The sequence below is a fragment of the Pezoporus occidentalis genome, unplaced genomic scaffold, assembly GCF_034315485.1.
Source record: "Pezoporus occidentalis ecotype Australia unplaced genomic scaffold, CSIRO_AGI_Poc_V1 ctg226, whole genome shotgun sequence".
Lineage (NCBI taxonomy): Eukaryota > Metazoa > Chordata > Aves > Psittaciformes > Psittacidae > Pezoporus > Pezoporus occidentalis.
Window position 1 is genome coordinate 1033983 of NW_026914138.1, and position 17863 is coordinate 1051845.

The following is a 17863-nucleotide window of genomic DNA, read 5'->3' on the forward strand; positions in this document are numbered from 1 at the left end:
CTTTTGGCTTTAAGACAAGCTCTTTCTTCAGATACTTGATACTGTTTCTGCTACTTACTGAACAAATTACCTTCAATGCAGTAACGCTAGGCTGAGCAGACAAACCCACCTGCGTTACATTTAGTTCTGCGGCCCCATTTTCCTTGCTATCTATTGTAAAGGCACACATACTGTAAATGGAAAAGTTTACAAAGTGTGTCCAGAAAGATAATAAACGTAATGACATGATATTTTCATTAAGCACTTGATGCAGCCAAAGTGATAATTATGCTGCTTTCTGTGGAAAACAACCTTGTTTCTTATTTGATACGGACTGCAGCAATGTCAGGCTTCAGGTAACAAAGCATTTAAGGCCTGTAAATAGCATCAGAGATAGGGGCAAGTGAATTCAAATGGTTGAGGGGTTTCAAAGGTTGCAAGAACATCTCTAAGCACATCAGAGAATGGCTTGGGTTGGAAAAGATCTTAAGATCATGCAGTTCCAACCCCCCCCACCACGGGCAGGGATGCCTCACATTAGACCATGCCACCCAAAGCTCTGTCCAACCTGGCCTCAAACACATCTGGGAAGACATGATGGTATGGTTGGGGTTTTCAAATACAAATAACCAGAGCAGTACAAAACCTGCTCCTACTCATATGAACAAGAAGGATTCTACTGAACAATTGGTATTATTCATATTTCACTAAGGCATCTGGGGGAAAAGAGAGGGTGGGAAAAGAAATATTTAGCAGTCAATGCTGCCAGATCATTCTAACACCTCCCCCTGTGGGAGGAATGCAGTTCATATATCCCTGTGCTTAACTCTGCTCACCATTTCCCAGAATCACTGTGTTCATCATGAAATAAACCCTGACATTGGCTTTATTATAATTATAAACCTCCATATTAGATTCTCTTTAACTATTTCTTATTTTGCAATTTCAGGTTCTGTCATTCCCCTTGGTTATTCGAAGCAAAGGTTCAGATGCAACTGTCTAATGCTGGCAGCCAAGAGAATGGATCAGAGGATCATTAAATACTTGATTCCCTGTAACCCTTTCCATCCACATCTACTCCTTGCAGTTGCAGTTCTGAACCCATAGTTCAGAAGCCTTTAAGCTGAGAGTTTCAGAAAATCTATTCCTTGTGTAACCCTTTTAGTTAGCTACATAGTTCCAGAACTAATATTCAAAAAGAAAAGAGAATATTTTCGGTTCCAACAGGGGGAAGAAAAGGCAGAGAAAAATAAAAGGAATTGCTCTAACTGAAGGAAATGTGTGTCAAAAAAAGCTAAAGCAAGAGGAAACAGACTCGCCTTGCACTAGGTTTATGTAAATAACAAAGGCAACAGAAATGAATATTCATCTACAGCATGCTGCTTAATGGGCTACTACCGTATGTGCTACGAGTTCTCACTCTGAGCTAAGAAGTTTGAAATGTTATGTATTTGTAACTATTGAGGTCTCACTAACACCGCTGAGGAAAGGCTCCTGCTGGTGCTAATGGGACAGCCAAAACCCTTTCTAACTCCTGACAGCAGGAGAAATATCTGAACCCAAACATTTCTTTCCCCTATGGTCACACCTGCATTAAAGCACTACCGTGCTTAGGAAACCATGGGCTTTGCCACAGGACAGAGCTGACACAAAGCTGTGTTTCAAGATGTACAACATTTGTGTGACCTTAACTGTTAACTGCAGTGGTGGCCTGTGTCTTAGAGCTAACTAGTACAACACTGCTTCTGGAGACCAGATAGTGCCAGTGCCAGCCTTACCTTACTGAATCAAAGCACCTTTGCCAGCCGCAGTAGGTCACGCAGTGACTAGCCACAGTGAACACTGAAGGCAGAGGAATTGTCACCTCGTTGACTACTTTATTGTGTCTAATCTGGCAACAACCTCAGCAGAGCTCAGGATGGACAGAGCGGATCAAGGACCTGGATGGAAGGAGCTTCAAAAGGAGTGGGGACAAAACCTAAAATCATTACACAGAAGCAAGTGAAACAGCCCCAGTTCAGGTGCTGACATTCTGCCTTCCATGGCAGCAGTGTTCCAACACCAACCTGTGGTACAATGCAGTGCTATACACAGAAATGATTTTTAATTAATCTCAAACCATAGCAGCTTGGCATCTCAGCAACGTCCAACATGTAACTGAAGACCTATGAAACTCTTAACTTACCACTTCATGCAACCAAGTAGCCTGACAAAAAGCCTGCTGCATTGACCAGTGACTTATATATCCACAAGAAATGAGAGAGCAGGAAAAGGGTTGCTCATGTTTACTATCAGAGTAATCACAAAAGGCCCTAAGAGCCAGAAACCCAGCAGAAACCAGGAATTTAGGTGAGCTAATCACAAAAACATTCAAGGCACTGAGAACTCCTGATTATCAGGACAAGGCTGGAGTAGCTAAAGCACAAGCAGGCTCAATTAACCCTAATTAGTTCAGAGCCATGCTACAAAAAGCCTTCATTAGCAGTTGCTGGATACAGCGAAGAAAAGAAGCATAAATAACCTTTGGTTGTGAACTGTATTTAAGAATCTTAGAACTAACTGCCACTAAAAGAGGAGGAAAGGAAATGAACGGTTCCTTTTTGGGGGACCAAACAGGAGCTCATGCAGGCCTCACTTCAGGGCTGTGAATATTGTTCTGAGAGTTGGGTACAGAATGCTAAAGGTCTGAAACATCATGGAATCACAGACTGGTCTGGGTTGGAAAGGACCTTAAGATCATCCAGTTCTTAAGATCATCTAGTTCTTAAGATCATCATGGGCAGGGATGCCTCAGACTAAATCATGTTGCCCAAGGCTCTGTCCAACCTGGCCTTGAACATTGCCAGAGATAGAGCACTTACCACTTCTTTGGGCACCCTGTGCCAGCGCCTCAACACCCTCACAGTAAAGAACTTCTTCCTTATATCTAACCTCAACTTCTCCTGTTTCATTTTGAACCCATCACCCCTTGTCCTATCACTACAGTCCCTGATGAAGAGTCCCTCTCCAGCATCCTTGTAGGGCCCCTTCAGACACTGGAAGGCTGCTCTGAAGGCTCCACACAGCTTCTTTTCTATAGAAAGTTCTTCTGAGGATTTTATCTGTCCGATTTGCACCTTCTTTCATATCTAGCTGGCTACTTCAAAAACTCTGCTTTTTTTCACATGCATTGAAATAACTTAGTTTAACTTCTTTTGCTGAAACCCTCTCTCTGCATGCCCAACTGCACCAGCAGGGCCTTGAGGGTCCCCTACTTTCAAAGGGCTGCTACTCATCTTGGCACAGATGTATGCCTGGGCTTTACAGAATAAATGAAAGCTGATTCTCTGCCCAGGAGTGCTTACAGCATAATGTCCTGCTTGTATATCACACACTGAGAAAGGGACTTGCATCACATTCTTTAACATCTCAAACCAGTATTGCTTTAGTTCCGCTCTTTAGAAGCTAACAACATTTGTTTCTTTCCTAACAGAATAGGAAAATATTACAGTTGAAGATTTTCAGTACAGAAAGAAACTGGTTTTCACCCTGCTCAACAGATACTCATCCCTTTCCAGCAGTGGTTATGTTGCTATTGTGTACACTGAAAGAACCATGCATCCATCCTCTCTGAAACACTTGAATTTCTTTAAAAAGCAAGAACAGAGGTTTTCTTTATTATGAATTATACCCGTTAAGAGTTCAGACTCCTAAGCTTTGCCCTGCAAGTTGAATGGACGGGTGCCTCTGTTACAAATGAAAAGCAGAGGAAACACCAAATGTCACCAGTTATCGTTAGAATAAGGATGCTCTTCTAAAGCAGAGCATAAAATCCTTCCAGCCTCAAAAGATTCTCTTCTCTGCATTTAGCTAAACCTGCTATCCTGGTTTACTGTATATTTATCCACCTGAGCACACATTTCCTATTAACTTGTATTAAGCTGTCTAAACATAATTTTAAGGTATAAAAAGATTTTCACATGAGGGAGAGATGCCATCTGCAAAACCCTTTGCTGATATGGTTGTTCTCTGTTCATCTTGATGCCCTTTCCTTAATCCTGTTCAAGGCTTTTGAACAAAAGGCAGCAAATGAAGGGGTTTAATGACACAAATTTGCTTTTACCAATTTTACCCAATTCTGCCTTAACACTGCCCAATTCTACAAGTCGCTCTTCTGCAGAATAGTCAGGGCTATGGAATTTGTGGAGTCCCACTCAGTAAAGAATAAAATGAGGTAGCAGGATTGTTTGTGCACACACATATGTGTGTGTACGTACAGCTCCTCACTGTTAGACATTCCCCCTTCTATACTGCACAGAGACTGACATGACAAACACCGATTTGAAGGAATACAACCATGCCTGTGTGGAGAAGCAATTATACTGGATGAGGAGAGACCCTTTGGACTTGTATTGGTTCATATGCCTCTGTCTTCCTAGCACACCCCATAAGGAAAAGTACTGGATGGGTCAGTCAAACAGCAGCAGAACAACCTTAGGATACATTGTCAATATTAATAATGAGGATTATATTTAATGGGGATAACCTGCTAGACTACCTCTAGGCAAGTTAATCCCATTTTAGCTGACTCATTAGCCTGGTTACAGCAGCACAGGGATGGTGTTAGGCTGATCCGAGTTTCAGGAGTGGCTCCGTTAGGGTTAGTGTGCAACATAACTCAGTCTGAAAGTCACAAACTGGGCTCTAAATGCAAAACTTGATGTGATTCTGGATGACCTTAGACTCAAAGACAGAGCTTAAAAAGTGATCCATGTTTTCTCAGCATCTCTCCCAACTGACCTACCTCCAAAACGGATATAAGCCTCTTACTTGATACAGATCTCCCCAGTTTTGCATAGGCAGTTCAAGTGTGCCTTTTTTCCCCCCTTCTGTCACTATGCTTTATGGGATTAGAAAACGACCTACTTAATGTTCAGTGTAACTTCACTTATAAAATTTTAAACCAGATACAAATTTTACACCTGTTTCCATTTCATGGGCACCCATAAACCCCCCCCCAAAACTTCTGCTGTGTTAACACGACTTCAGCCATGACTGAAATACACCACACTGACTGCTATGCACATTTCAATTTTATAATCTCAGCACTAGTATATTAAAATACTTCTGAAAAAAGCCCACCCACTTTAATCTATGAATAGAAGCCAGGGAATCTCTATTAATTCTCAGGCTCTGTCTTTTATTATTTGGCATTATCAGCATCGTCTCCATAGGTCGCAATTCCATTCTGCAAGGATCTGCAGTGTAAATAACACCAGCATAGTTCCATTCCAGGAACTGTATACAAACAGTACACAAATTTTACAAAAGGCACCTGAAAATCATCTAGCACCTCCAAGATAAATCTGTGTGTTCTTAAATTCAAATCCTCCTGGTACTGGTATCAAGAGAAAATTAGGTGTGCATTAATTGGAGCTTGAAAGATGCTCCGATAATGCTATTGCAGGCAAAATGCAATTACATGCAAGACTATTAAACAGTGGAATATTTTTCATTTGAATTTGATTTGTAACACTTGCAAACATGCAGATACATCGTTGAGAATACTTGAAACTAAATCCGGATTCATTTACTACACTAGGCTCCCCGGTTAAGACTGTGCACCACCTCCTTGGAGAGATCATTAAATGATTACAAGAATTACCAGTCACACCATCTGTGATTTTTTTTCCTTTCCTTCTCTTTTATTTCTTTAGAACTACCCTAAAGATCCCAGCTGAATAACTGAGGGGTATTTTTAAGTGCTGCCTAAACCCAGATGCAAACACTAGTTTAGATCCACAGCACATTCCATGTTCTAAAGGAATTCTGTGCTTTAGACAATGCTGTGCTGGTATAGGGTATACCTGTGCAACCTTAAAAACACAGAAACCAGAATTCATTAATTCTGCTGTTTATTTGGGATAAGACAACATCAGGACGCCAAAGCTCTACCATCAGATCCAGAGGGTTTATGTGACATAGCTACTACAGTAAATACCAGACACGATGGATAATCAAGACCCTTGGGCTTTGAACTGTAGTTCGATCAGTCACGATTTGACTTTGGACAAATTGCTCTGTTCACTTTAATTGACCTTTTCATATAGGAAGATTAAAAACTTCATGACTCCCTAGTGTTTATAACAGGAGTTTAATAATTTCAATGCTTCCCAAAGTCCTCGGCTAAAAGGTGCTAGGCAAGTTGCAGTCAGCTGTTACTACCCAAAGATTAATTTTTGACTTCAATATGAAGCCACACAAGCTCTAAGGAGATAGCAATAAGCATGGAAGGGAACTATCTACAAAAAGCAGTATGAAAGTCAGCTTTTTTCGTACAAGCAAAGAAACATTTAACCCTGCAGTTTCAAAGAGTCAGCACACACAAAGGGGAGATCACTGATATGCAAGTGGGAACCTAAGAGCCATTTGACAGGCACAGTGTGATGATTTCCAGGTACCTCACTGGCCTAGAAGCTGCACACGAGGCCGACAAACCAGACCATATGGCAGCTCACCACAGGCTCCCTTCTTTAGGACTGTGGAGACCATAAATATTGCTGAGGTCACTAACTAAGCAAGCCAGGGTCAGGCAGCAGCTGCAGCATTGAAAGTCTACCCTTCCCTAGCTTATGTTACAGACTGGCATTTGGAATAAGCTTCAGGGATTCTTCCAGCTGCCCCAGCATGAATAAGGAAAGGATCAGTTGACTCAACAGTTTGGATAAAGAAATGTTTTAGCTCCTCTGAGCTGGCTCCCTGTCCTGCCTTCATGTTTCAATCAGTTTAGGAAGCACAGGAGAAGTTACATTTTAAGAATAGGCAAGACTATAATAAAAGGAATGTCTTCCCTATACAGAACTTGGCCATTTTATCTCAAGAGTTTTAGTTAAACCTGGGCAAACCCCTAAGGCGGACACATTCAGTTTAAACCGATGACCTATCTGGGTTCGTCTTGAGTCAAATGAAAACAAGCTATGGGTAAAATGTCAGTGAAACCTTTTGTAAGGTTAATTAACCAACTTTAATCACACCTTACTCTATGAGCAAATAACACCTCAAACTACTCCATCTAAAACTGCTAAAGCTCATCACCCTCCACTGTTCACGAATAGTTGAGGCAGTCACCCACTGAAGACTTTTGTCAGTGCTTATAGACAGCTTGATCACAAAGTCAGCTGGTTAACATTACTCAGTGCTACCACCATTGTCACAGTAATAGTTTGTCTATACTAAACGTATGCAACTCTGCACACAAAAGATTGCTCAGCTCTGATTAACTCATTTTCACAGAAGTTCCACACCTAGCAGTTTGCAGAAGCCAGGTATTTCTCCTGGAAGCAGAACTAAGCTGTGATGATTTCTTTCAGTGCTTGGTTCTATGAATGCCCTATTGAAAATTCAAGTTGCTTAATTTGTCTTTTTTTTTTTGATTACTAGCACACCAAAAAACTCCACACTTGAAGTCCCATTTCATTTGTTCTTCATCAGCTGGTTGCACAGATGCCTGAATCATTTGTTCATTAGAGGCACAGGAGACTTATGGCTGGGTGCACATTTGGCCTGCTTTCCCTTGCCTGGTCAGCATGAGTGCAAGCCACACAGCACAGGAACACTAACACCTCAGTTGATGGAAATACTTGTCCCACACATTACCTGAAGTTTTTACCTGGTGACTTTTCAGCTTCTGCTTTTCTTTAAAGAAAGTAATTCCAAGGCTGTTACTTCTAATGAGCATTACACCAAGGGTCAGAAAGGCAGCACTTTGTCACACAGTGCATCTGGTGGTATGACATGTGTGGTTTTGTTCTGTTCACTTACATTTTCTGGTGTGCAGTCTGTGGGATGCCTGGAGTCCTCTTTCCATGAGCGACAGCAGTTGAAGATGGTTCCTTTCAGGCTGAAATCAAAGATCCTGTAAAAACCTATAGAGAAAAGGCAGAGAAAAGATGAGGATATGAGTGTGATTCCTCCAGGAGCAAAAGCAGCACAATGATATAGAGGTGTTTCAGGTTTGTTTTCATGACAATATTAGCCCCTACCATCAGCAACATTCACTTATTCGTAACCAAGAGGCTAAAACATAGAACATCAAAGCTTTGACGACAGCTTGTATGGTCTCCAGGGGCGCAACTGCTCATATGTGGCTAAAAACATGAGTTCAGTTCAAGGCCAGCTTGGTTTGGTTTCACAACCCTATTCCCAACTTTATTTGCTCATTTCTTTGTAAAGGAGGTTTTAATCTGTGTGTGTCGGAGACTAAGGTCTTGCTGCTAATGTTGCTATGGAAAAATCCTGCCAATAGACACTGGAGGTTTGCTGGAGCTTTCATAAGCTATTAAAATTGAAGTCTAAAAGGTACATGGGACTTGAGAGGGAGAATGTAAGCAAGATTAGTACACTGAGTTAAAAAATAAGTAGAGAAATTAAAGGGTTAGCACTGCCCTGTTTCTCCCAGGTATCTGCTGTGACATGCAGTCACCCATCAACCAACAGAGTCCTCTGGAAAAGATGTGATAAGGAACGGAATAAGTAGAGCAATCTCCTCCTCCAGACTTTTGTCACACATGGCAAAAACATTCATTTATGTACAGTTGTCTACAGGAAACATACTGGGGGCTGGCTGGGATTTTATTAGGAAAATACAACCAGGATGACATGATGCACAGACACAAAGAACTTCTTCTTCCACACAAAAATAAGAGTCTTACAAGAAGAGAACACCTGGGAGGTCAGTTTGTAAATAGAGCCCACTTGGCATGAATGTCAGCCTTAAGCAAGCTCAGATCCTGGGCTGAGTGCACACCTGAATTTAAATACCCTCAGGCTGAATTTCATGTCTGGGCTCCCCTATTTCAGGTCTTCCAAGAGTTGAGTCAAGCACTTTTGAAAACGCACTTGCCACCAGCCTCACGAAGCTCTTCATAGCAGATTCATAATTAATGAACATGTGAGGTTGTGGCAGCTTTAATGATCTCCGACTTCCTCGAGCTTTATTTATTTTCTAAGGCCTTCCCTCTTCAGTGACTGTCATCCTAGTCAAACCCCCGGTTTATAAATGGGATGTGACAAGGTGAAATAGAGCCTGAAGTGACGGCTCTCATAGGAGAAGGCATTGCGGAGCTCTGCGGCTGCGAGCACGAGGGAAGCACTGCTAAAACCCTGACGTGTACTTTGCATGCAGAATGCAGCAATGGTGGGGGGGGGTCGGGGTCTTTACTGCTACCTGCCTGACCCCAAACTTGTGCAAACCTGTTTTTTTTTCGACTCCTAAGCCCAGGAAAATAAAGCTTCATTTAAGGCTTCCTCTTAATAAGTCCTGTTCTGAGGGAATTTTCCTAACTGGATGTTAACCAAGTTTCCTTCATTTGGAGGGAAGGAAATACTACATGTATTAGTCAACTGATCAGTGCCTCGGCTTTGTTGGGGTTTTTAAGCCTAGCATCCTTTCAGGATTATTTTACCTTCAAAAGAATCAAAATGCCTCCCCTTACACATATCAAGGAGCAGGAGAACTTTAGGGTGAATCTAAAAACAACAGGAGGCTTTCAGACTCAAGAGAGACAAAAGAAAACCAACAGAAGCTTCAACATGCACAGCAAATCCATTCTGCTTATATAAGCACTAAACAGTCACTACCTGAGCAGCATATGCAGCAAGCTTGCTTCAGCAAGAACTGCTTTCCAAATTACAGAAAATGATGATTTCTCAGGTCAGGGAAACTAGATTCTAACTGCTGCTCCTTGAGCTCTGAAGCACCTTGTTGTCACACAGCAGAATGGTAGTCAACAGACTTTAGGCTACAAATAACCTTACAGGTAAAGAAAGCAGATGCTTACCAAAGGACAAAGGCAGGACATTGTTCCCGAAACCTGTATTTTCTTTTGGCAGGATGAATGCATCAGCAACACGGTATTGATTCTAGCAGGGTTTGAAGTGAAAATTATGTAGCTTCTGGCCTAGGCAAAGCAGCACCAGCCACTTATTTAAAGAAGAAAATCCCAATCCCCAGACTCTTAGGAAAAATACACAGAAATTCCAGCCAGAAAGCTGTTGAACATTGTCTGCCTTTTCTTTCTGGTCTAAAGAGAACCGAAGGGAAAGAGAGGTGTGAAAAGAGGTAATAAAGAACACAGGACTAATCATTGCCATTGGCCAAGCAGTGCAGAACAAGAAGTTTATGAGCCTTCAATGTTGCTGCACTCCGAGCAGTGTCTCTAAATAAAGAGTACTGCGGGGGTCCACATTTGTCAGAGACTCCCAATAAAATGCACTGACCTTAAACATCAAGAAGTGGGCTGGATTTCCCTCTCCACTCCTTATTTACTCACTGTTAGAAACTCAACTCTGTATTACAAACCAAAACAACATTCTGTCCAATCTGAGCGCTAGAAATAGAGATAACAGGATCGAACCTGTATTCTGCTCCAGTTTTTGTACCAGAAGCCTCAATTCCAAGGAAAAGCCAACAGGACTGTATAAAATGGCCTTCTTTTTGCCCCATTCTGCCTTTCATTACACCTGAGCAATTCCATTTTAACTGAGGAAGTAACATGCGTGTAATTGAAGACATAATTTTGCCTGAAGGTCCTCAAGTATCAAGAGACCCGAGTGTGCTGAGCTTTAACCACATGGTTAAACATTTTGCTGAGCTCAGACTTTATCTAATGGTTCTGTTGAAGATATACCAAGCACTAGACTCCAGCGAAATGAGGTGTGCAATTCAAGTAGTTCAAAGGTTCAAGCATGTGGACTTGCATTTACTGCAAAATATAAAGCTGCACCTGAAATAACATCTGTGACCTGCAAAGCTGACCAGAGGGTTCTCAAGGTCTTTGCAGATATAACCCTGAAATATATGTCATTTCACCATTTGAAAGCAAGATAGCCTTACAGCAACATTGTTTTGTTATGACAATATCCTCTGCCTTCCTGATATAAATGAGATTCAAAACCAACACTACGGCTGAATTTAACATTCAACAACTTCTGCTTACATCTTTGCACGGTGTTAGCATGCTGGAATAAAGATCTTGTACGCTCTCAGAACACAGTAACATGTTGTCCTTACTATTATAAACATCTGACAGTGGGAAATGAGGCTCCTTGCTCTAAAACCCAGCAAATTCCAATGCTACAGAGCCCCCATTTCCCTAGTCACTAAATTGGAAACTGTATTCCACTGAAGCAGGAAAAGCCTCGAGAGCCAGAACACAATCATAACCTCTTGCGGAGGCACAACTGCTTCTGATGCATTGTCCATCACTGCTATTCAAGACCCAGATTAACTAAGACTCCTAAATACACACTGCAAATAAAGGCAGTACTCATCTCACACATTTATAGGTAGGGATATAACTGAAACATAGTCTAAGTGCTTGGAGACTGCTTAGCTGACAGCTCATTTGCAAAATACACTTGATTCACCACCACAGAAAACAGTTTTTACATTTCTAGCACACAAAGACTGAATTCTTTATGCAAAAAGAACACTGACTGCAGCAGGTAGTGATGAAATCTCTCCCATCTCTCTAAACAACCTCATTCTACTGCCTCATCATCTCATTAAATCTCAGATGATTATTAATTATTTATTCAATTATCAGTCATTATTATTGCAGGGGAGAGGGAGGGTTTAGCAAGAAATGAAGGAGAGTTTTAAGCTCACTGCTTTAAGATTTCTTTGTCTTTAGCAAAATTACTCTGACATGAAATCTCTTTATTTGACATCAAATCGTTATTTATGGGAAAAAATGGAATTTCAGAACTACACAGAAGTTCTTCGTGAAGCATAGAAACATAGGAGCCCCCTTTTTCTGTTCTAGCATTAGCTTCAAATCGGAACGAAGCCCTTGCAAAATACACTAACCAAATGAGAAATAAATAGGTGGTTTAGACTTTGTAACAGCATAATACAACCACTTTTATGCTGGGTGCCACAGTATTTGTATAATGATCAGTGAGTACTACTTCTACCCAACCCTCAGAATAGTAAAGACATTTTCTCTTTGTGCATGCTACCCATTAACATCAAGTGTCTCCCACACCTCTTTCAATACAAGGCTACAAAGATCTGCACATCCAGGCTCCCTGGAGTTGCTATACTAAAAATACATCATAGCATTACTTGGTAACAGTAGTAACAAGAAGGAAATCGCACCGATATACAGGATTTTCATAGTGAGGATTCGCACACGTGAAAATTCACGTAATTCTGACTACTTTTGCTCTGCTGTTGCTACTTCAAGAGTATTTCTGGGACTCTCAGGGCTTCTAGAGTACACATGGACAATCTGTACTGGAACAGGAGTCCGACTGCTCAGGCGGATTTTGTCCAGAATGCAGTATCATACTTTGCTTAGGCTGGTTCTCACTTTCTTCCCTGGAACCTTAATGAATGGATTTCCCATCCCATCCAAGGACATTCATTATTCCAGTTTACAAGTTAGTTATGCTTCACTCCATACAGCTAGTTTGTTCCTTTCCTGCAGGCATCTTAATTCCTATTATTCAGCAGGCTAGCCCAAATGAAAATCACTATCGCTATGGTTAACATTTAGAGGTTTAGTATTGATTTATGCCTTCGGTGAAGAGGTTAATTAAATGTGAATTTTAAGCTGGCAACATGATGAGGGGAGTGAGGAAAGCTGAATTCATGAATACTTCCAGAGCTGCTTACACCATTTAAAATGAAGAATAACTGGAAAAACCTTGCCTGTTACTGGCAACTGGCTTAATGTGATTCTGAGGACTGTAAGGGAAATAACAGGCGGACCCAGGTGTTCTAGTCCAGCTGGGGGTTTGTTTCGTATTGACATTAGCACTGAATTTAACACCTTATTGTAAACTGCTCTTGTAAATTCTGCTTTTGTTTCTTGCCTTTTCCTCCTTTTGCCCTTTCAGCAATCAATCCTGGAACTGTACAGACTACTGGCTATACAAACCTTGAACTCTGTCTCACTGCAGACAGCACATGCTCTAGAACAAGCTACTGAATTACCCTAGCTGGAAGCTTGGAAAGATCCTGGATCCATAGCTCCAGCTAACAGATGCTCAGCAAAGCCAGAGGAACCAGATTTGCTCATTTATTTTAGAAGGAATCCTGTTAAGATAGTCTACCTCCACCAGGTAGTTCCACCTAGTTAAAACCACAAAACTATGCTCTTGAGTTCAAGCAAACTAGGAAATGATGAAGTTAATGCATTCTTTCCTTTCCTATGTGTATTCTGTTTCCTTATTGCATCTTTACAGAAAGCATACAAGAGTTTGCTGATACAAGCAAAGAGGAAATTCTATTTAACTTCACACACTACTTTTAGAAAGAAGCAGTAAACTGAACAATACCTAGAGGTGAGAGAGGAATGAACATATAAAGCAGCAACACTTATTACAAGAGACATACACCCTGACACAGTAAGATTCAGCACTGGAAACAAGTAAGATTTCAACTGGGGAAAGGAGAAGAATAGGAAAAACAAAAAAGGCAGCTCAACTGTGAGCAGCCCCGTGCTGCCTCCTGCCATCCATCCAAAGCTTGCTGTCACTTAGCACCACCACTGAGCTCTGTGGTGGCAAGCAGAACAGAATTCCCTACCAAACTGGACTGGCTCCCCTCTCACTCAGACTTCTCACCACTACACTACAGTCTGCAACACGGGTGCGTGTAGTTAGGAAAACAATTGCACTTCACACCACTCATTCTGCACGCCCCTGGCAAAAGACCTCCTCGCAATGCAAATGCTCCATCTCCTGCTATTCATTTAAACTGTCCTTGTCTTTCCCTCTCCATCCTTCATAGCAGCACATTGCTAATAACAAAGGGCAGAGAAAAGGCCAAAACTGGTTATTTATGCAGTACATTGGCTCGACTAATTGAAAGAAAAATGTGCTCAACTGCCATTCCTTTTCCTTCCCTCATCACATGAAGCCATAGGCTTGTGCAGCTTCTTCTATTAGTGCTATATCTGCAAATCTCTTTGGAACATTGCACGACAGCGATCAGCAGTGAAGTGTTACATTCAGTCTTTGCCCTTGGCATACTGTGCATGTCTTGATAGAAAGACAGAGACCATGCCTGAACCCCTGAATATTTGTAACAACCTGTTGATATTTGCTTTCGGGTGACTAATGGGGGAAAAGCCAACAAAACATTACTGAGGTGTTTTTAATTCCCTGTCCTCTCATATTGGGCTGCTTATCTATTCTTTTTAAAGGTTAAGCTGAGAAAGATTAACCTGTGGAGAGGCAGTGTCTGATTAAGTACCAAAAAATGAATACTTGCACTGATTTGGAATAAGATCAGAGGCAACACAACAGTGTCAGCATGAACAGACAGAAGAAAGCTTGAGCCCCTGTGCCAGCTTGCCAAACTAGTGATAGAGATCCTCTAGTGCAGTGCTCTGTCCAAGCCAACAGAATCTGAGCAAAACACAAACAACGACAGAAAACACACAACCCCCCACGAGAGAAGCTGCATAAACAGGAGCAGAGCTCTGATTTCCCTTATCCCAAGCCAACATCTGCCTATTCACCAGTTCTGTGCCCATCAGGGCATGCTCATTGCCATACAGTACCAAAATTCCTTCTAAATCAATCACCCAAGATCCCAAAAGCAGTTTACCTGATACATTTGCCTGTATGCAGTGCTACTACAGCTGGATTGCTGAACCAACACAGTATATTTAGGGCTGTATATGTATATATAAATACACACACCCTTACCAGTCCCAAAGAATTCCCAAATAAATAGCTCACTCACTGCATTAATCCTGTTGCAACAGGAACAACTACACTGTAAACTGGTGCCACATCAGCGCATGCATATACAGCTCTCCATCCTGATTATGCATGTGCTGCTTCTGTAATTGTGTGTGAATACAGTAAGACAGCAGCTATCTTGAGATTCTCGTTTCTTTCAGAATACTTTTAATAGTCCTCTGATATTTATTTTCACACCACACATTCTTCTTAATAAATTCAGGTGTGTTTTTTTTAACTCAAAATCCTACTCCATCAGCATGTCTGAAATCAGTAAACAAGAGTTATTGTTTTCTGTAGTGCTCTTTGGGCACCAGGGCTGGTTCTGCTATTTGCTGTCATTTATCATAGAATCATAGACTGGTTTGGGTTTGAAAGGACCTTAAGATCATCCAGTTCCAACCTCCCGCCGTGGGCAGAGACACCTAACATGAGACCATGTCACCCCAGGTTCTGTCCAACCTGGCCTTGAACACAGCCAGGGATGGAGCACTCACCACTTCCCTGGGCACCCTGTGCCAACACTTCACCACCCTTACAGGGAAGAACTTCTGCCTTATATCTAACCTCAACTTCCCCTGTTTCAGTTTAAACCCATCACCCCCGTCCTATTGATACAGTCCCTGATGAAGAGTCCCTCTCCAGCATCCTTGTAGGCTTATTCTGTCCCATTTAGCCCTTCTCCCTGTATACTCTAGAGAATAAATGACACTTGATTTTATTAATTTGCTTTTCACTCCCAATTATTCCATGAACACCATATTAAAGCATCAGTTGACAAAATACCTTTTCTTATATATGTAATGTTTTACCTCAGTCTGTTCATTAATTTCCTGGGCTGACCACTGAACTTGCAAGTTGGGTTTTGTTGGTGGTGGTCATTTCTATCACACAACTAAACTGTTCTTTTTCTGTTGTCCAAAAAATTTTCTTGTGCAATCGTTCTATTTCATGAATAGCAGATTACAACTTTGCAGGACACTTGAAGTATAAATCCTGGAAAGACACACCAATTTATTTGGGTGGGTTTCCCTTCTGTCCATGTTCTGTGTGGGAAAATTTCTCACTGAAACATGGAGAAAAGAAAGGAATTGCAGATAAGAGAAATGTGTCGACAATGATGGACTTTGCTAAGGCTTTAAGCACAGTAACTGGTACAGGATTCCTTGAGGTTCATGCTGATTTTAACTTCCTATCCTGGGCATGCAGCTTTCATGCTCAGAACACACCTAACTCCCACCTCAACTCCAAGTCTGAAAAACTCATGTGTGTTACCAGCATTCCTTTCCTTCACCCTACTAAGATACTGATCCTTTACAGCTCCTCCATGATCTTGCCATGTTTTCACACTGAAAGTCAAACATACCAGATTCTGACTCACTAAGAGGAAAAAAGAGCAAATCAGATCTATTTTGCTAGAGCTTAGTGCATGTACAAGTCTTGTATTAAATTGAAGCGTACCAAACCACACAAATTAAACTTGTGTAAATGTTGAGATGTCCTTACTTCAGCCTAGTTCAGATACTCCTCAGCTGAACTTAGTTTTATTAGGTGTTAACATTCTATATACTACTTTAAACAGGTGGAAAGAGAAAGGTAAGTCATATGGTGCAGCGCTCCTGGAAAAGAAGGCTTGAGTGATGACAGCCCCAACATAGAACAGCAGAGATTCTAAGTATTTCAAATCAGGGAAAACTCATTTACACAATCTTATTATGCTTCAGCTTTTCCTGTCAAGCTGGAGACCTCTGCTCTAAAGTGCTATTTCTATTTAATCTTTTCAAGCAAACCGAATAGTTTCTCTTTGCTGAGCCAGATCAGTTCAAACCTATACAAGAGCTATCCCCAAAATTACATTCCTTTTACTTCCAGCCTGCTGTTCCACAGAGAGCTGCCTGACTTACCACCCCAAGAGAGATCCACAAATGTCACCAAAACCTGCAGAGCACTGACCTTTAAAGTCCTCTGCTAAACTGTGCAACATGTGGTACTCTGAATAACCAAGTGGGAGGTAAAGTGGAAAACAGCACCATTCTCTTCCTTACTTTGTGTACACGTATAAATTGGGTGTTAGTAAGTGATGATCATCATGAACATAGCAAAAATATTCTTCAGTGTCCCAAACCTTTGTTCACATGCCTCATGTACAATTTTCCTCAGCAAAAGAGGAAAAAAAAAAAGCATAGGATAAACCACTATTCTAAAGCATATACAATTTAAATAGAAGATGAGACAAGAAGCAGAAGTGAAGTACAATAGTCATCCTGGTGATGCTTTAGGGCAGCATTAAAATAGAGATGAAAGAGAGCAGGTTTTAGATGCTTGAGGAATGGGCTCCAGCTTTACTAGTTCTGCCTTTGTCACTGCTCTGTGCAAGACATTGTGTGCTTTATTTTGTTCTGTTTTGTCCATTTAGACTGTAACCTCTTCATTGTAGGAAGCACTTCTCAGAGTGTAGCTCAGCAGGATCTGACACGGTGGGCAAAGAAAGAAGAAAATATGTAAGCAGTTAATTTACCAGAAAGCTCCAAACCCTCAAAGTTCCAGGCATCTTTTTTCCCATGTTATGAATGCTGCAGAAAACGCGTTTTCTGGGCATCTCCAGCATGCAGTGAGCTCACATAGCACTGTGTTAACATGGAGGCTGTGATTTTTGTTTTATAAAGAAATTAACTTTGTAGTTAATCTGAACTTTTTTGAACTTCCAACACGTTATTTATGATAAGCCTTTATTACCTACAGTCAAGATTTAAACAACAACAAGAAATTTAACAAATTAGATATCAAAACACCAACTGTTAATACACCACGAATAGCTGACCAGATTGCTCTAGTGACAGAATGGGCACAAGTTGTCACAAGGCTAACAACTTATCATATGTTTTCCATTTTTTCTTTCTGTGCACGATGCTACTAACAGTGGGGGAAGTTTCCATCAGCTTCTAGGGGCAAGAGATGAAATGGAGTCCATCTGGGTAGGAATTCATTAGAAGTCCGATAATGACTCTGATCAGATGGATGAGGCCGCTGTTTGTAATGTAGGGCAGTTTAAAAACACTGGGAATCATAAACACGCATCCTTGAAGAAAGATAACCCCTAACTAGGCAAATTCACAAACACATAATAGTAAGATGAGGCTCTCTTTTT

General features: G+C 41.2%; 1 long non-coding RNA gene across 1 annotated transcript in view; it reads right to left on the minus strand.

Moving 5' to 3' along the window:
• LOC134164828 (uncharacterized) overlaps positions 1–17204 on the minus strand; it is a 67605-nt gene extending 50401 nt beyond the window's left edge. The window contains exons 1-2 of the long non-coding RNA XR_009965282.1: positions 17062–17204; positions 7780–7883 (exon numbers count right to left, since the gene is read on the minus strand). This is a non-coding gene — a long non-coding RNA (uncharacterized LOC134164828). The remainder of the gene's footprint in view (positions 1–7779; positions 7884–17061) is intronic.
• Between the last annotated feature and the right edge of the window lie 659 nt (positions 17205–17863).